Source organism: Hoplias malabaricus, chromosome X2 (assembly GCF_029633855.1).
Source record: "Hoplias malabaricus isolate fHopMal1 chromosome X2, fHopMal1.hap1, whole genome shotgun sequence".
Lineage (NCBI taxonomy): Eukaryota > Metazoa > Chordata > Actinopteri > Characiformes > Erythrinidae > Hoplias > Hoplias malabaricus.
In genome coordinates, this window is record NC_089819.1 from 4101552 (window position 1) to 4122647 (window position 21096).

General features: G+C 40.0%; 1 long non-coding RNA gene across 2 annotated transcripts; it reads right to left on the bottom strand.

Annotated features, from left to right (window-relative positions):
• Nucleotides 1-7503: 7503 nt before the first annotated feature.
• LOC136677212 (uncharacterized) lies at nt 7504-18821 on the bottom strand. Of its 2 annotated transcripts, XR_010796342.1 has the most exons (5): nt 17277-18821; nt 16810-16911; nt 14278-14379; nt 12390-12484; nt 7504-8293 (listed from the first exon to the last, which is right to left on the bottom strand). It is a non-coding gene; the product is annotated as an uncharacterized lncRNA (long non-coding RNA). The 2 variants fall into 2 exon arrangements; XR_010796341.1 differs by lacking the exon at nt 12390-12484.
• Nucleotides 18822-21096: the final 2275 nt, after the last annotated feature.

Here is a 21096-nt window from a genome sequence, read left to right on the forward strand (position 1 = left end):
ATACCATGTGTAAGCAAAACTTTGTAGACACCAACACATCCGATGGTTCTTTTGAATCTCTGGCTGCAATAACAGCATTTGCTCTTTAAGAAAAGCTTTGGACCAAATGTTGGATAATTTCGGTAAATGCATGAGGTCAGGTACTGATGTCAGGCACACCAACTCAGCCCATAGGTTTTGAAAGGAGCTGTATCCCTCTAGGGAATGTAGACCAACTGCTCATCAGTCCAGTACATCTTATCTATTTATATGGCACTTGCCACTGGATATGATGATCTTAGGCTCATGTGCAGCTACTTTGTAGTGTCTTAAGACACTGAATGTCTTAAAGTAGGTACATTCTCTAATTAGATTGTTTTGTATCCTAAAGGTGCATCCTATTCTCTTCTACAGAGGGAGATGTGTAATCTTTCATTATAGAACTGTGTAAAATCAAAGAATATAATGTAAGCACTGGGGTAAGATGAAATGGGGTGCATGAAATAAGCACAAATTTAAAATATACAATGAATATAGATTATGGAAAAATAATGTTCCCTAACTGAAGGTACAGAAATGTATCCTTAAGGGTACTACCACTGTGACAGTTTTTCTAACAGTGGATCCACCTGTGTCTTGCCTAAAATGCTAAAGTCTGACGCAACAGGTAATGAATCATTCAGACAGTGGTAATGCCAATGTGGTCTTGAATGTAAAAAGCACTCTCACTGAGTGGCCCTAATTATTTAAGCCTACTCTGCTCACACTGTAACCTGATCTAAGGGCTCTTATCTGTGCTTAAGAGGAACTGAAACCCTAGAATTGCTTACTGAGTGATCACATCTCCGGTGGAAACTGTATAAAGTGAGAGGAAACTGACAAAATAAGATACTAGTTTGTGGTAGGCTGAGATAAACAATCTGATCTCAGATAAGAACTTACCCTGAGATGCTAAATGGCCTGTTAATATTTCTGTCTGATTGACATTCAAGTAATTAAAAATATGTATTGCTTCACTTGAACCTGGAATTAAGAGCAGGTTTAAATTGTGTTTACTGTGCCTTGCGCAAGTATTCAGCCCCCTTGAACTTTTCAAACTTTTGCCACATTTCAGGCTTCAAACATTCATTCATTATCTGTAACCCTTATCTAATTCAGGGTTGCAGTGGGTCCAGAGCCTACCTGGAATCATTGGGCGCAAAGCAGGAATACACCCTGGAGGGGGCACCAGTCCTTCACAGGGCAACACAGACACACACACACACATTCACTCACACCTACGGACACTTTTGAGTCGCCAATTCACCTACTAACGTGTGTTTTTGGACTGTGAGAGGAAACCGGAGCACCCGGAGGAAACCCACATGGACACGGGGAGAACACACCAACTCCTCACAGACAGTCACCCGGAGCGGGAATCAAACCCACAACCTCCAGGCAACTGGAGCTGTGTGACTGCGACACTACCTGCTGCACCACCGTGCCGCGGCTTCAAACATAAAGATATAAAATGTAATTTTTTTGTGAAGAATCAACAACAAGTGGGACACATTCAAGAAGTGGAATGAAATTTATTGGATGTGTCAAACTTTTTTAACAAATAATAAACTGAAAAGTGGGGCGTGCAATATTATTCGGCCCCTTTACTTTCAGTGCAGCAAACTCACTCCAGAAGTTAAGTGAGGATCTCTGAATGATCCAATGTTGTCCCAAATGACTGATGATGATAAATAGAACCCACCTGTGTGTAATCAAGGCTCCGTATAAATGCACCTGCTCTGTGACAGTCTCAGGGTTCTGTTCAAAGCGCAGAGAGCATCATGATGACCAAGGAACACACCAGGCAGGTCCGAGATACTGTTGTGGAGACCTTTAAAGCTGGATTTGGATACAAAAAGATTTCCCAAGCTTTAAACATCCCAAGGAGCACTGTGCGAGCAATCATATTGAAATGGAAGGAGTATCAAACCACTGCAAATCTACCAAGACCCAGCCGTCCCTCTAAACTTTCATCTCAAACAAGGAGAAGACTGATCAGAGATGCAGCCAAGAGACCCATGATCACTCTGGATGAACTGCAGAGATCTACAGCTGAGGTGGGGGAGTCTGTCCATAGGACAACAATCAGTCATACACTACACAAATCTGGCCTTGGAAGAGTGGCAAGAAGAAAGCCATTTCTCAAAGATGTCCATCAAAAAGTCTCGTTTAAAGTTTGCCACAACCCTCCTGGGAGACACACCAAACCTGTGGAAGAAGGAGCTCTGGTCAGAAACCAAAATCGAACTGTTTGGCCACAATGCAAAACGATATGTTTGGCGTAAAAGCAACACAGCTCATCACCCTGAACACACCAACCCCACTGTCAAACATGGTGGTGGCAGCATCATGGTTTGGGCCTGCTTTTCGTCAGCAGGGACAGGGAAGATGGTCAAAATTGATGGGAAGATGGATGGGGCCAAATACAGGACCATTCTGGAAGAAAAGCTGTTGGAGTCTGCAAGAGACCTGAGACTGGGACGGAGATTTATCTTCCAACAAGACAATGATCCAAAACATAAAGCCAAATCTACAATGGAATGGTTTACAAATAAACGTATCCAGGTGTTGGAGTGGCCAAGTCAAAGTCCAGACCTGAATCCAATCGAGAACCTGTGGAAAGAGCTGAAGACTGTTCACAAACGCTCTCCATCCAACCTCACTGAGCTCGGGCTGTTTTGCAAGGAAGAATGGGCAAGAATTTCAGTCTCTCGATGTGCAAAACTGATAGAGACATACCCCAAGCGACTTGCAGCTGTAACTGCAGGAAAAGGTGGTGCTACAAAGTAGTAACGCAGGGGGGCCGAATAATATTGTACGCCCCACTTTTCAGTTTTTTATTTGTTAAAAAAGTTTGACACATCCAATAAATTTCATTCCACTTCATGATTGTGTCCCACTTGTTGTTGATTCTTCACAAAAAATAAAATTTTTATATCTTTATGTTTGAAGCCTGAAATGTGGCAAAAGGTTGAAAAGTTCAAGGGGGCCGAATACTTTCGGAAGGCACTGTAAAAAGATTGTGTCAGTGGCACCAAATTATCAAAATAGTCAGTAACTAGATATGGGAACATTGTGGTACACATTTGATGGCATTCAAGGTCAGATACTGACACTGGATGATTAGTTCTGCATTAAAAATCCCACTCCAACTTATCCCCTGGGCATTGGACAGAGATCCCTCAGTCCACAAAATGCAGTTCCACTGTTCCACAGCCTGTTGCTAGAGGAGCTTTAATGCTTCCAGTATTTGGCACTGGGCATGGTGATCTTCATATTATGTGTGTATGCTTCACATGCTTTTTCACTGAGGTTATTCAAGAAACCTTTGCACAATTTAGCACCTGTGGCAGGGAGGATACCTGCACCAATTCACCAGTTATTAACTGCAGGGATCTGGAATAGAGTGGCATCACCTGGGTTCAAATCTTGGCGCTCCCATGTCCAAGAAAATGCTAATTGCTGGATATTTAATCAAAGTTAGTTCCATTCTAGCAGTGTGATTGGATAAAAGTCATTCTAGAAATGCCAATATCGAATGAAAGAAGCACTCTGAAAAAAATACTTTGAGTATTATTCTGCCATATGTAAACTAGCAACAATGGCAGCGTTTGCAGGAACAAAGTGGGTGCTTGTGGTTCTTCAGCATGAACCATGGGCATGTCATGCTAAGGCTCAAGAAAGAGCTCGGAGACCAAAAGACTTTTGGCACAGCATACCTGTTATCTGCTTTCTGTTTTCAAAACAACAAAAAAAGGAATTTTGCAAGAAAGAAAAAACCAGGAACATGCATTGTAGGTTTTATTTTCTGGGGCTGTGGTCAGCATGACTGAAGATCTATACCCACTGTAAACAGAGGATAACACCTTCCGGACTCTATCTGTTTAACCATCAGTGGCTCTAGTCCTGTCCTGGTTAAAACAGACAGCCACTCTCTGAAGTGACACAACCTTGGTTCCCATCAAAACTGGTGGAAACCTAGGCTGGTTTGTTGGATAGCACCAAGGTACTGATCAGAACCAGTCCAAGAAGCAGAGTTCATTTGGTCAAAATGGGCCATGATAGAATGGAAATATTTTACTATGCGGAATATTGATAAGCAAACAAATTGTATCTTTACCTTAAAACCTAACAATAAATGGTGATAATGGACCTGTGAAATAACCGCAAGAATACACTGAAGGTTTGTGCTGTAATGTGAGCTACTGGCACTAATGAATTGACCCCTAGCAGTCATACACAATACAACAATGTCAATATCTCACAATATAGCACTCCCTCTTGTGTATTATTGTTTAATTATAGGCTGATACTGAAAATACTGTAATTTGTAAATATCAGTAAGTGTTATCGCTCAACACTGACAAACTGATATACTGGTTAAGCTTTTATAGACAGCTAATGAGAGATCAAAACAACCTCAATGTATTATTCCTATTGTATTATCCTAGCATGTCAAAAAGGTGAGAATAAGGGTCAGCCATTTGGCAAGCCTGAATTACCTTCTGCACATCTATTAATGTTGTAACTGTAGCTTCAGAATCAGTATTCACAACGTGCTTTTAGACAGAGACCACTGATGTGCCGCTCCTGCTTAAGGTGATCTTAGTCTGGGATCAGTATGCTGTGTCAGTGCTGGCCCAGAACACTAATCTGCCTGAAGCAAAAAAAGGGAGGGGGTTGCTTTCATGCCTGAAACAGAGAGCCAGGAGAGAATGAGGATGAAGGGCTATATATCATTGATCACATCCCTTCTCTCTTCCTTTGGAACAGAAACAGCTAGACTCTCTAGCACAAGGTTAGACTCCTCTACTACAGTACAATAAATAAAGGTATAGCTTAAACATACACATCTGTCCAAATATTTGTGGGCATCCTACTATGTTTACCTTATGTAATCTCTATATAAATGCTGGATATGCAAAGGGATGCTACACATGAGTATAACCTCATTATGTCCAATGCCAATGCATGAGAAAGATGGGTATAAAGCCCCCCAGGGCTGTGTAGCATTGGGAATGCCCCCCCATAATAAGTACCTGTTCTTGTGGATGGATGCCATGAAATACTCACAGCAATATTCCAGCATCTAGTTTAAAGGCTTCAAATAAACAACCATTCTCACTAAAAGGCTTTTTAATTCACAGTGCAGTGCCCTCATTACTTTAGGCAATACTCTATTTTAGGAGCAAAAGTCTGGTCAGATCCATAGACACACACACACACACACACACACACACACACAAATATACACAGGCCCTAATTAAATCCACAGCCACATACAATAAACCACAGAAGTCTGTCCACAAAAGCTGAATCTGCATATGAAAAGCACAGCTCATAAACATTTTATGGCGCACAAATATAAACAGATAGATCTGTTTGCTCAGCGAAAGTCTCGTATTGTGATTAGAGCTTGTTGTGACGTGTCTGTGGTTGGGTTTCCATTAAACAACCAACTGAGAGGCTCATTGAAAAGCTACAGCAGCATACTGTATTACTATTGCATCGCAATGTGCTCATGAAGACAGCGAACAGCTCACTGACTGTACACAATTAGGACAAGAAGCACACCCTATGTAGTGCACACTGTCATTAATTAATGGTTTCTGCAGTAATGTAGTGCACTGTATGTTGAATTACAAACATTTATATTATGCCATATGCTTCACATCTTCTAGTCGAACTAGTGCCCTGTGTGTAGCAGTTTTAGTTTTAGAATCTGTGAAGTGCACTATATAGCGAGTATGGTGTTATTTGGGACACAGCTGGAGCCTTTCCTCCATTGGTGCTTTGACGTGTTGCAAGTATTGGATGAGGTGAAACCAGTAGGTGTATGCGTACAGGCAAATAGACACATGAAATCCGATCTGGCAGTTCACATTAAGGTCACATGCCCACGGATCAGATATGTATCCCACCTAGGACCACACTATGAAACTGACGCACATTTGACACAATCATATTTGACATGACCACACAGCCATGAAAAGTATCAGGTTGGAGTCACTTTAGCCTGGTGAACATAGCTTTTGTTACTTAATGTGTAACAAGTGTTGAGTGATTAAAGAAGATGGAGGGTGAATCTACCCCCCGGAGCGGAATGTAGAAGGAATCTGACTTTAATCAAATGTCCTATTTCAGAGTGTACCTCTAGCTGAGAAGGAAAGGAAGCAGGTGTACATATAGATGCGAAGAGAACAAATTGGATTTGTACAGGACAAAAGGTGAGGATGAAAGCTAATCTGTCAAAGCTGAGTTGAATACCTGCCTGGAACTCTCTGGACACTGCTTTGGCACCGAGAAACCACTTACTGGAGTGAAGGAAAACAGGAGGACAGAGACAAATTATTTGGCAGTGGACAGAATGCTTGAGTGTGTAGGTGGTGGGTGTTGTCAGCACTTTATTTTGTGTGTGTGTGTGTGTGTGTGGGGGGGGGGGGGTTGTTACACTCTATGTCCAAATGTTTGTAGACACCTCTTCTAATGAGTGATTTCCACTCATCTGAGGTGTAACTATTGCTGCTTCCCTACAAAGCACTGATCAATATAGATGGAACTCTTAGAACCAACCCCATGTATGAGCTCTATAAAAGGCTCGAGCAATGGGATGTGAATTAGTGGAACTGCATTCTCTGGAGTGATAGAGCACTATTCAATATGGAGCTGTGTTTCAAATCCACAACTAACCATCCAATATCAGTATCTGACCTCACAAATGTTCTCCTGGCTGAGTATCATCACATTCTCACACCAATGCTCCAATATGTAATGTGAGCACTCTCCAGAACAGTCGATGTTGATAGTGCGGCAAAAGGTCCTGACATTCAGAAAAAATTTTGGAGGCACAAATGTCCACAAACTTTTGGCCATATCATAAAAAATTATTGTACACAGCCCACAAAGACTGTAATAAACACTTATGTGTGTGCATGTGTCTGTGTGTGCACGGGCACCCTAAAGTCATATCACTGTGAGCAGAGCTGAGCAGTTCTCATTAACTCTTATCACTGTTCCACACGCAGGGTCCCATATCTCTCTCACAAACACACACACAAACACACACACACACACACACATACTTGTTTCTGTGCGTTGTGGGGGTCACCTGGAGGAATACTCACATTGTGGGGTCCACCCTTTCCCAAGGTGCTACAGACTTGAAAAAAATCATGCTTTGTCAAAATGCACTTGTGAATCTTAATATCACTTCAAATTACAAATATCTCACCAAAATTGATTCTGACCAGACGACCTCGTGACTTGTGGGGAAATTTCAGGTTTGGAGTATATTTGGGGACCAAATATTACACAAATCACCTGTTCTCATTCTTTGTGGGGACCAATTTCATTTTGAGAGAGAACAATGTGTAATCTATAATTAATGCAGAAAAACAACTAATCCAGGCCGATGCATTCGTTTAAAGATTAATTTATTAACCTTTAACGTTATTTGAACTAATTTGTTCTTTTATTAAACTCTGAAAAAGATAGGCACAGATGTGTACATACTGTAGAAGCAATGTAGTTAGCCAAAAACTGTGAGAATAAAACACAATATAAATAAATAATACCTTGAATAACTGATGAGCTTAGCTAGGATAAAGAAAATTAAAAATCAATATGAACACACACAATATAAACTCAGAATAATTTACATGAAACAGTCCATCTATGATATTAACCAAGAACTCCATTACGAACACTGTACTTACACTCGCTGTCCATTATATTAGTTACTCTTACCATGTAGGAGCACTGCCATGTCTGATCCACTCATACCAGAGCAACACATTAATTGTGCTTGTGCAATGCATGGGACCTACACTACTGGACTGTTTGGTCCCTGGTTGGCTTTTCACTACCACAACCTCACCCCAAGAAATGTATCTGGAATCAAAACAAATCGCGCTAGGTGGGGGTCCTCTAGGAGTACTGCCCATTGAAGAACAGGGTGAAATCTGGTAAACAAAGCATGCAGCACAAGAAATGGACACTATTCTGTAAATGCTGAACTACAAAATGCTCCTACATTGTAAATGGAGCTGATGAAATGAACAGTGAGTATAGACACAAGGTGTTCCTATCAAAACTGCCTGGTCCGAGAGAGCTTTGATCAAGTCTGAAAACAGAAACTTTAAAACAATATAAATCACATCACAACATTGCAGAGACAGGTTTAAGAGCCCACTGTTCAGATGTATACAGTGAACAAACAGCTTTCCAGGAACTTTCCATCAACATGAGCTTCTCCACTCCATGGAATTCACTGGACCTAGGTGACAAAAAAAATATATATATATATATCTCAAAGGAAATTTTCCTATGCCTAAATTTTAATAAAAATTTCTCTTTTACCAACATCTTTTTTGGCACAAATTGCATGATTTAATAAGGCTGTTTTTCTTACAACATGCAAAAGAGAAAACAGACCTACATTGGCACTTAAAATGGTATCAAGCCCCAAATTAGGATTATTAGCTATTTTTTTTTTTGCAAAAAGTGATTAAAATAACAATTTAAATAGATAAAATTGTTTTCTCCCAATCCAACAAAAAATGCCCAAAATAACTACTGCCTCAGAATTATTAAACACCTTTTAAAACCCTTTGTGACAGGTGTAATTAATACTTAGTAGAGTACCTTTTTACCATTTCTTTATACTTGAGTGAATCCATCTCATACATAAAACAAGTACGTTCATAAATATCATTCAATTACATGTTTCTTGATGGATTCCTGATATATGATCACACTGCACGATTGTAGCCCCGATTTTCTTGTCAAAGACGATGTTTTAGGGGATCACGGGAACAACCCTTAGGTCAGAGGCAAATCAACACTATCTCGATTGCTACGTGTGAACCGCTGAAAGATGTGATACAAGAGCTTGCCCAGAAATCGCTGATGCCATGCAAACAGCCAATAAATATCCAGTAGTATGAGACTTGTGACTGACAGTTAGCGAAGAGACAAGCTCCCATCAATGAGAATTTGAGGCATAGGCTGATGAGAAGAAGAACTACACTGTTGTCTGTGTTGTGTCTACTGGTCCTGTTCTGTATGTATTTTAAGATCTTTGTAATTACTGCACTGTACTCTCTGCACTAATGTTCTGGAGTCAAATATGGAGTCAAAAAAGGGTAAAAAATTTTGAGTTTGTAAAACAATACTCACAAATGTAACAGACTTTGTAACTGTGTTTGAGCAACTACATACACGTTAAAATCCACAAATGTATACGTCAAATTTAAAACAACAACTACAATAATAATAAATTAAATTCACAGATGTGTAAAAAAGATTTGCATTTGTAAATGAAATGTTGTGAATGTGTGAATCAGTAAAATACTTAAAATGTGCAAGAGCAAACCTTTTTTAAAGGTTCCAAATGTGACAGTGGGAGTTTTTGAATGAGATGGAAAAAAACACACATTCGCCTTCTCTGCTGTGTGTGCGAATCTCTTTTTGCAGTTGCGAATTAAAGACCCTGTTTTGAAGGCCAATTGATGGACCAATAGGAAAGCTTTAGCTGGACCAATCAGATCGCAGGGTTTGTTTAAACAATCGGATTTGTTGCTGTCAACCATAGCGCTTTTCCACCAAAAGAACTCTGGTTCTTGAACCAGTTCTGTTCCTGATTCTAGGAACATTGGTTCTTTCCAGTGAACCACCGCATTTCTACACATTTTGAGGGGAACCAGGAATACGTCATGAACGGAGACACTATGGCTGAGTTCAGAGGCATCCTGCTGACCTTGTGAACAGCGGAGAAACGTAACCAAGAGCCCAGAGCTTCAAATACAGCGTTATCGCCCAGTGGAGCTTGACAGGGTCATTCACAACGTTTCATATAAATAAATAATAGGAAAAAACAGGAACATGCCCCATTTTTATGCGTTTTTGGTGAAGTTAGGCGCAATTGCATGTGCGTTGATCAAAGCCGCGGCTCTTGTTTACGTTTCTCTGCTGTCCGTAGAAACGCGGCGGTTCACGGACCTGAGTTCATTTTGTGGAAAAGCGCTATGGTTGACAGCAACAAATCAATGTTCCAATTGGTTAAACAAACCTCACAATCTGCTTGGTCCAGCTAAAGATTTCCTATTTGTCCATCAATTGGCCGTCAAAACAGGGTCTTAAATCCGCATCTGCAAAAAGAGATTCGCACACGCAACAGAGAAGGAGAATGTGTGGATTTTTCCATCTCATTCAAAAATTCCCCCAGTCACATTTGGAACTTTAAAAAGGTTTGCTCTTGCACATTTTAAACCGTTTGAGAAGTTACTGATTCACACATTCACAACATTTCATTTACAAATGCAAATCTTTTTTGCACATTTGTGAATTTAATTTATTATTGTAGTTGTTGTTTTAAATTTGTGCATTCCAATACATTTGTGGATTTTAGTTTTACGTGTATGTAGTTGCTCAAGCACAGTTAAAATTTCGTGTATGTAGTTGCTCAAAAGCAGTTACAAAGTTCATTACATTTGTGAGTATTGTTTTAAAATGCACCAGAGCAAACCTTTATGTTCCAAATGTGACAAAAAATGCACACATTCACCTTCTCTGCTGCTTGTGTAAATCTCTTTTCACAGTTGTGAATTTTTGACCCTGATTGGCCAACTGATGTACCAATAGGAAAGCTTTAGCTGTACCAATCATATAGTGAGGTTTATTTAACCGATCAGAACATTGATTTGTTGCTGTCAATCACAGCGCTATTTCACCAAAAGAACTCTGGCTCCTAAACCGGTTCCATTCCTGATTCTTGGAACCTTGGTTCTTTCCAATGAACTGCTGCATTTCTACACGTTTAAAGAGGAAACAGGTATACGTCATTAGCGGGGGAGTCGCTGTGCCTGAATACAGCGCCAGCACCAAAGACTGTTAGACTCATTGTTAGAGTCATTGTTTATTCTTTGTTTACCATGAAGTCAGACCCGAGTGAGATATAATACTGTGTAAATGTTGCTGAGTTCAGAGCCGTCCTGCTGAGCTTGTGAACAGCAGAGAAACGTAACCGAGAGCTGTGGCTCTGACCAACACAAATGGAATCGCACACAAACAGCACCAGAAAAAAAAAAAACAGGGCGTGTTCCTGTTTTATTTCTTTTTATTTATTTATTTGAAACGTTGTAAATTACCCTGTCAAGCTCCGCAGTGCAATAACGCTGCATTTGAAACTCAGCTGGGAACAAACTTTTCTAGGTCGCGAACCAGTTTGTGTAGATGGAAACATACCAAACGGTTCCAAATTCACCTTGCGAACTGGAACCGTTCTGGTTCCTTTTTGGTGGAAATGCACTATCAGAGATACAATAGAGTAGGGGTCCCCAATTACTTTTACTCAAGGGCCACATCCAACAAACATCGTAAAGGCAGGGTGTCATTCTCATATTTTTTCATACAGTACTTTACAAGATTTATTATTTTGGTTAATATATTAAGTCTATGTAAATCGGTAGGCCTTACTAACTACAGTTATATTATTTTACAAACACTTCAATGAGAGAAGTGATAGTGGCAGGTGGAAACGAGATACCTGAATTTTTGTATTTAAATTGTATCAGCAGCAAATTGCAAGAATGCAAACCCCAGCTTTGTATGTGTAACGAGACCAATGGCCTGATGTGGCAGCAAGTCCAGTTTATATTATTACATTTATTCAAACTAGGAACTATGACTAAACGTTAACTACATCAGTGGCATAGCCACAAATTGATCTTTGGGTGGGCCTGTGTAAAAGTGTGTGGGCACAATTATTCTTTCTATAATAATAAGCAGTGTGATTTATGAAATTGTAGGCTGCCAACTTTCTGAAACCAAATTTAGGGACACATTTATAGCTTTACTATTTTAAATACTTTACAATTTATATAAATAAATCATGGACAGTTAATACAAGTGAGGACCAATGAGAAGCATGTTCTGTGGAGTACCTGCCCCTCCCTCTGGCTAAGGGAGACCTGCAGAGCTTTTGTCTGTTTCAAACTATAAGTTTTTACAGTCTAACCTCAAAACAATATAATAAATGGTGTCCTGTGTTGGTTCAATACCAAACACGGCTTTCAGTGTCCAAATATCGAACAAAGTTTGGGAACTGTACAGAACGTGGGTGGCAGGCACATGCAAGACCAGTAGAGATAGGTGTTATGGGATTTGTAGCCAAGTTTGCTGCATCCATGCATGTGAACTTCGATATCAGGTGCCGAAAACTATGGGCAGCTGTGGAGGAGTTATCAGAACCAGCTGAAATTCTAGTCAGCAGTTGTGGAAAAGAAAAAAAATACTTGGGGAAAATGCATATTACTTAGAGAAATACACTGTAACGTAAACTGTAGTTCAGAAAATGTTGTCTGTATACTGACCTGTGAGTGTACTGCTATACTAGGAGTGTCTCCCTAGAAGTGGTCCCTACGATGCTAGACCTGACAGTGTGTGTCACCAATACAAACTGAAAGAGCTGTGTCAGAAAAGAAAATAATAACAAATTCAAACTAGACCCTCAGTGACACCAGTCATGAGGTAACATACACTGTAGTTCAGAAAAGCTGTCTGTATATTGACCTGTGAGTGTACTGCTGTAGTAGGAGTGTCTTCCTAGAAGTGGTCCCTACGACGCTAGACCTGACAGTGTGTGTCACCAATACAACCTTAAAGCGCTGTGTCAGAAAAGAAAATAATAACAAATTCAAACTAGACCCTCAGTGACATCAGTCATAAGGTAATGTACAGTGTAGTTCAGAAACGCTGTCTATATATTGACCTGTGAGTGTACTGCTATAGTAGGAGTGTCTCCCTAGAAGGGGACCCTTCTATGCTAGACCTGACAGTGTGTGTCACCAATACAACCTTAAAGAGCTGTATCAGAAAAGAAAATAATAACAAATTCAAACTAGAACCTCAGTGACATCAGTCATGAGGTAATGTACACTGTAGTTCAGATAAACTGTCTGTATAATGACCTGTGAGTGTACTGCTTTAGTAGGAGTGTCTCCATAGAAGGGGACCCCACTATGCTAGACCTGACAGTGTGTGTCATTAATATAAGCTTAAAGAGCTGTGTCAGAAAAGAAAATAATAACAAATTCAAACTAGACCCTCAGTGACATCAGTCATGGGGTAATGTACACTGTAGTTCAGATAAACTGTCTGTATATTGACCTGTGAGTGTACTGCTTTAGTAGGAGTGTCTCCCTAGAAGGGGACCCCACTATGCTAGACCTGACAGTGTGTGTCATTAATATAAGCTTAAAGAGGTGTGTCAGAAAAGAAAATAATAACAAATTCAAACTAGACCCTCAGTGACATCAGTCATGGGGTAATGTACACTGTAATTCAGATAAACTGTCTGTATATTGACATGTAAGTGTACTGCTTTAGTAGGAGTGTCTCCCTAGAAGGGGACCCCACTATGCTAGACCTGACAGTGTGTGTCATTAATATAAGCTTAAAGAGCTGTGTCAGAAAAGAAAATAATAACAAATTCAAACTAGACCCTCAGTGACATCAGTCATGGGGTAATGTACACTGTAGTTCAGATAAACTGTCTGTATATTGACCTGTGAGTGTACTGCTTTAGTAGGTGTTTCTACCTAAACGGGGACCCCACTATGCAAGACCTGACAGTGTGTGTCACTAATATAAGCTTAAAGCGCTGTGTCAGAAAAGAAAATAATAACAAATTCAAACTAGACCCTCAGTGACATCAATCATGAGGTAATGTACACTGTAGTTCAGAAACGCTGTCTGTATATTGACCTGTGAGTGTACTGCTATAGTAGGAGTGTCTCCCTAGAATGGGACCCCTCTATGCTAGACCTGACAGTGTGTGTCACTAATATAAGCTTAAAGAGCTGTGTCAGAAAAGAAAATAATAACAAATTCAAACTAGACACTCAGTGACATCAGTCATGAGGTAATGTACAGTGTAGTTCAGAAACGCTGTCTGTATATTGACCTGTGAGTGTACTGCTTTAGTAGGTGTTTCTCCCTAAACGGGGACCCCACTATGCTAGACCTGACAGTGTGTGTGTGCACATTTGACCAAAACCTTTTCAATAGTTCCGTCCTGAGAGGGTCCCGACAACGTAAGGCCTGAGAGTGTGTGTAACCAGTACCATCCCTAAGGCCTCACCCAAAAGCAATGAACTATCACAATTTTGTACCAGAGAAATTAACTTCAACTGACCACAGTGACCTGCCTCACTAAAATCTATTTCAGTGACTATATGGACATAAAACCTTTTTAAATACCTCCAAGTCAGAGGACGGCGCTCCAGCGCTGAGCACAGGACCGGAAGCTCAGTGGGTTTGTTCTACCATGTCCATCGTGTCAGCGGTGTCCTCTCATGCCTTCTACAGAGATTTCAAACAACAGTAAAACATTTCGGTGAACACCACACACAAATACATTAGTATTTAAAGTGCAATACATTTTACAACATGTTTAATCTCTCATCAGTTAAACAATTGCTGAATCAAATTGACTTGACATGGATACACCATGGTATTAAAAAACGTAAGACACATTTGTCCTGACACAAGTAACAATTTCAGATTATACCACCAATACAACCGCCAATACAACCTGAAAGAGCTGAATCAGAAAAGTAAATAACCAATTGAAACTAGACCCTCGGTGACATCAGTCATGAGGTAACGTACACTGTAGTTCGGAAAAGCTGTCTATATATTGAGATGTGAGTGTACTGCTATAGTAGGAGTTTCTCCCTAGAAAGGGACCCCTCTATGCCAGACCTGACAGTGTGTGTCATTAATATAAGCTTAAAGAGCTATGTCAGAAAAGAAAATAATAACAAATTCAAACTAGACCCTCAGTGACATCAGTCATGAGGCAATGTACACTGTAGTTCAGATAAACTGTCTGTATATTGACCTGTGCATGTACTGCTTTAGTAGGTGTTTCTCCCTAAACGGGGACCCCACTAGGCTAGACCTGACAGTGTGTGTCACTAATATAAGCTTAACGCGCTGTGTCAGAAAAGAAAATAATAACAAATTCAAACTAAACCCTCAGTGACATCAGTCATGAGGTAATGTACAGTGTAGTTCAGAAACGCTGTCTGTATATTGACCTGTGAGTGTACTGCTATAGTAGGAGTGTCTCCCTAGAAGGGGACCCCTCTATGCTAGACCTGACAGTGTGTGTCACTAATATAAGCTTAAAGAGCTGTGTCAGAAAAGAAAATAATAACAAATTCAAACTAGACCCTCAGTGACATCAGTCATGGGGTAATGTACACTGTAGTTCAGATAAACTGTCTGTATATTGACCTGTGCATGTACTGCTTTAGTAGGTGTTTCTCCCTAAACGGGGACCCCACTATGCAAGACCTGACAGTGTGTGTAACTAATATAAGCTTAAAGCGCTGTGTCAGAAAAGAAAATAATAACAAATTCAAACTAAACCCTCAGTGACATCAGTCATGGGGTAATGTACACTGTAGTTCAGATAAACTGTCTGTATATTGACCTGTGAGTGTACTGCTTTAGTAGGTGTGTCTCCCTAAACGGGGACCCCACTATGCAAGACCTGACAGTGTGTGTAACTAATATAAGCTTAAAGCGCTGTGTCAGAAAAGAAAATAATAACAAATTCAAACTAAACTCTCAGTGACATCAGTCATGAGGTAATGTACAGTGTAGTTCAGATAAACTGTCTGTATATTGACCTGTGAGTGTACTGCTTTAGTAGGTGTGTCTCCCTAAACGGGGACCCCACTATGCAAGACCTGACAGTGTGTGTAACTAATATAAGCTTAAAGCGCTGTGTCAGAAAAGAAAATAATAACAAATTCAAACTAAACTCTCAGTGACATCAGTCATGAGGTAATGTACACTGTAGTTCAGAAACGCTGTCTGTATATTGACCTGTGAGTGTACTGCTATAGTAGGAGTGTCTCCCTAGAAGGGGACCCCTCTTTACTAGACCTGACAGTGTGTGTCATTAATATAAGCTTAAAGAGGTGTGTCAGAAAAGAAAATAATAACAAATTCAAACTAGACCCTCAGTGACATCAGTCATGGGGTAATGTACACTGTAGTTCAGATAAACTGTCTGTATATTGACCTGTGAGTGTACTGCTATAGTAGGAGTGTCTCCCTAGAAGGGGACCCCTCTATGCTAGACCTGACAGTGTGTGTCATTAATATAAGCTTAAAGAGGTGTGTCAGAAAAGAAAATAATAAGAAAATTCAAACTAGACCCTCAGTGACATCAGTCATGGGGTAATGTACACTGTAGTTCAGATAAACTGTCTGTATATTGACCTGTGAATGTACTGCTTTAGTAGGTGTGTCTCCCTAAACGGAGACCCCACTATGCAAGACCTGACAGTGTGTGTAACTAATATAAGCTTAAAGAGCTGTGTCAGAAAAGAAAATAATAACAAATTCAAACTAGACCCTCAGTGACATCAGTCATGGGGTAATGTACACTGTAGTTCAGATAAACTGTCTGTATACTGACCTGTGCGTGTACTGCTTTAGTAGGTGTTTCTCCCTAAACGGGGACCCCACTATGCAAGACCTGACAGTGTGTGTGTGCACATTTGACCAAAACCTTTTCAATAGTTCTGTCCTGAGAGGGTCCCCACAACGTACGACCTGAGAGTATGTGTAACCAGTACCATCCCTAAGGCCTCACCCAAAAGCAATGAACTATCATAATTTTGTACCAGAGAAATTAACTTCAACTGACCACAGTGACCTGCCTCACTAAAACCTATTTCAGTGACTATATGGACATAAAACCTTTTTAAATACCTCCAAGTCAGAGGACGGCGCTCCAGCGCTGAGCACAGGACCGGAAGCTCAGGGGGTATGTTCTACCATGTCCATCATGTCAGCGGTGTCCTCTCATGCCTTCTACAGAGATTTCAAACAACAGTAAAACAGCCTACAGTTAATGAAATATCACAATTTAATATTAAACATTTGGTAACCACAAATGAGACCATCAGTGTAATTTAATGAATACACAATCTTTTATTTTAATCTACATATTATGCATAACCTAGCTTCAGTTCAAAAATTGAAAAGTTTTAAAAACACATTAGCATTTAGCAGAAAATAAAAATAAAAAGCTGAATTTTACCAGTACTCCTTATATTACAAATAACTACTCTACAACTGCTTAAAGGCTGCTAATTTAAAACATTAAGTGAACTATACAGGCAAAAAAAAACATAATGCACAATTTAATCTTGAAAAAAAGATTATACTAGATTTACCTTTATATGAGTTTAGAGATACCTTCCAATACATTGGTGTTGATAGTGGCACTGATGACATTCTGTGCTGCTTCATCAAGTGCTTTCACTCTCCTCCGTCTCAATTGTACTGTCCTCCTGGAACTCACAATATGCGTAAATGTAGGCAGACAAATCATAACCTAGCCACTGAAATACATTGCATTGTAATGCTGGTCCCAAGCGTGTATAAATAGGGAGGGTTGTGTCAGAAAGATTATCTTTTGTATAAACTATGTCAAATTAACAATGCAGATCACTAACAAGAGTTCCATATCGGATCAGAGAAGGCCCGGGTTAACAACGTCCACCATTGGGATTGTTTCCTGCCAGTGTACCAGTGGAAATTGTGATACTGTTGGTCACAGGAGGAGAAGGAGAGGGGGAACAAGAGTTGAGAGACAAAATAAAGAAGAGGGTGAGGAAGGTGGAGGTGAGAGTGGAAACACTGAATGTTAGCACTATGACTGGTAAAAGGAGAGAGGTAGCTGATATGGTGGTAGAATTTGCCCCAAAAAATGCACATGGCAGTAGTAAATACTTATTTTCAGAAGAAGGAAGAGCATAGGGTGACATTTAAGAGTGGAGGAAGGTCTACACATGTGGACTATGTTTTATGCAGGCGAAGCAACCTGAAGTAATTTAGTGACAGTAAGGTGGTGGCAGGGGTGAAGTATAGCAAGGCATCATCAGACGGTGGTGGTAGGTAGGATGTATTTGGAGGTGAAGAAAAGGAAGTGGGTGAGGGCTAAATCACAGATCAGATGGTGGACGTTAAAGTAAGAACAGTACGGTGTGTGATTCAGGGAGGAGGTGAGGCAGATGCTAGGTGGGGTGGACGAGGTGATGGACAGATGGGCAGAGACTGCAAAAGCAGTGAGGGAATCGGCTACAGGTACTGTGTTTGTTGTATGGACAGAGGAAGGAAGGGAGGAGACTTTGTGCTGGAATGAGGAGATCATGCAGGAAATCTTAAGAAGGAAGTGGTCGACAAAATAGAATTGGAATCTCAAGAGAGATGTCTAAAGAAATACAAAAAAATGCAGCATCAAGCAAACGGAGAAGTGACAAAGGCTAGGGAAAATGCACGTGAAAAGTTGTATGAGAATATGGATAGTGAGGTTAGAATAAAAGACATGTATCGACTGGCGAGATGAGAGAGGAACAGGGTGTGAGGATGTACAGCATGTTAGGATGATAATGAATGCAGAAGGTATTGTGCAGACTAATGAAGAGATGATATTTGAAGGGTGGAAGGAGTACTTTGAGGAACTGATAAATGTTTGTGAGGAGAATAGGGAGCATGTTAAGGTTAGTCTGGAGCTATGGAGGAACACAGTAATTCATTCACTCACTTACTGTAAGTACACATCTAAATGTGAATAAACATTTCTCGTATTCTGAGCTTAGATGCAGATCAGTCGAGGGGTCAGTGCATTACTCTCCTTTTTCTCCTCCCAGATCTTTCCCTTATCCTCTTTCCACCTGCCCAGGAACGGCTTCTGCTGTCTCCCTCTCCAAAATCTCTCTCTCCCTAAAAGTAAACAAATACAAACAAACCAAATGTTACAAGCAAGTCAGGCTTATAGTACACACCAAATGCTCACAGATTTTCAAATGAAGGAGTTGCAAATATAATCATAGGCTACACTGTCAAACACATTGTTTTAGATTTGCAGATTTTTAACATCTCAAAGCAATTTTACGTGATTTAAACTAATTACAAAAACCCACATATTGGCACTTTCTCAAGTGAATGCACTGAAAATACAGTTTTAATAAAACTCTGATTATATGATTCTAATAAAATATCACGTTTACTCTCAATATTAAACATTTACAAATGAAGCGTCGCCTTAAACACTTGCCTCTAACTGGCCTCTATAATGTAAACAGCTGAAGTAACTGTCTCTCTGTCTCCAACATGCATTCATGGAAACAGAGTCCTTTAAAAACTTAATTTTACAAAACCAGCCGAATATTTTCTCTATATCCAGTATATTTAGTTAGTTAGTTAAAGCACGAAAGCTGTTGTTAACGTCACATTTCACGGGCCTCTTTCTCTCTGCACTACTCACACACGGAAATATAGCCCTTTAAAACATTTGAAACAGCTTAATAACTCCCATTCTCTCTATATACACACAAATAAGACTAAAATAAGCGTCACATTACCGAGTAAAGCCATATATTTAAGCAATTTTACGTGATTTAAAGTAATTACAAAAACCCACATATTGGCACTTTAATTTAACTTTCCCGTCTGTCTTTCTCTCTCAAGTGAATGCACTGAAAATACAGTTTTAATAAAACTCTCTAACTTTCTCTCCGTCTCCAACACGCATTCATGGAAACAGAGTCCTCTAAAAACTTAATTTTACAAAACCAGCCGAATATTCTCTCTATATCCAGTATAACGTTAGCTAAAGCACGAAAGCTTTTAACGTCACATTTCACGGGCCTCTTTCTCTCTGCACTACTCTCACACGGAAATATAGCCCTTTAAAACATTTAAAACAGCTTAATAACTTCCATTCTCTCTATATACACACATAAATACGACTAAAATAAGCGTTACATTACCGAGTAAAGCCATATATTTAAGCCGTTGTTTATTACCTTTCAGCTCGTCCTGTGCACGACCCCGCAGACTCTTCGTGGAACAGAGGGATTATGGGAAGTGTAGTTCCTTTGTAGTTCCGAGTTGCTTTTCCTTCATTCAATGTAGAACGGTGAAAACTACAAATCGCCATTTTATATTCGCTTCCATTACACAGAGCCATTATCTTCAACCAAATGTTCGGCTGAGCTATTTTAATACATAAAGAGTGGACTATATTTACACGTATATGTATTTTACTCTTGAACGTGTCACCATTAAAGACTTTATAACGCTGATGTTTGAACTAAAAGTTTTAATTTAAATAATTTAATTCACCTCCTCACTAACTTACAATATACTACACCAGGATTAATATTTTGTAACTAAATGTATGTCCATGTACATTTCTTGTTAAGATTATTTTCTATGTTTAAAAGACTAACTAGTTGTGTACGGTGTTTTATTTGTGTTTACCTTGGAGAAGGAGCCATTAATGCAGTGTTTAAAGGACCCTAGTTCATTTAATATGAGTCACTATCAGTGTTGCGTAGACGCAGTAGTGAAGTGTGTATGGACCCCCACGATCTGTGTGTTCATGCAATACCACCGAGTGCCACCGGGGGCGTGGTGAGCAGAGTCACACACAGATGAGACACACGGCTGTCAGGTTTGTGTGAAGCATGGGGGCCAAAAAAAAAACTGCACCACCCATATCAGCATGGCCTCCTGAGTCAGCTGACCCATTTTGGCTGAAAACATTGTGGGGACCAGCAAACCGGTCCCCACCATGTTTTTGGTCCCCACACCGTGAGTGTGCTAACAGGTTGCGGACCCCACCATGTAATATAAACAAACACACATACACACACACACACGAGTAATCTCTAAGATACAGCAAGGTCATAAGCTCTCTGACAACAAACAATAAACACCCCCAACCACCAAGCATTCAACTTTATAAATCACGGTCTACACACACACACACACACACACACACTTTCTCCCCTGGGCATGAACCTGTCTCTCAATCGAGAATGTTTATAGTTGTCCATGCAGAGCTGTATTTATACTAAATTGTTATTCAGGCCCTCTATATTCCCCACAAAGAAGGATCTTCAAAGGTCATGTCTAGTACGATTTTATTATGTAAAATGAGTTTATTTTTACCTACAGCCTCGTTAATTGAAGGAACTGATTATT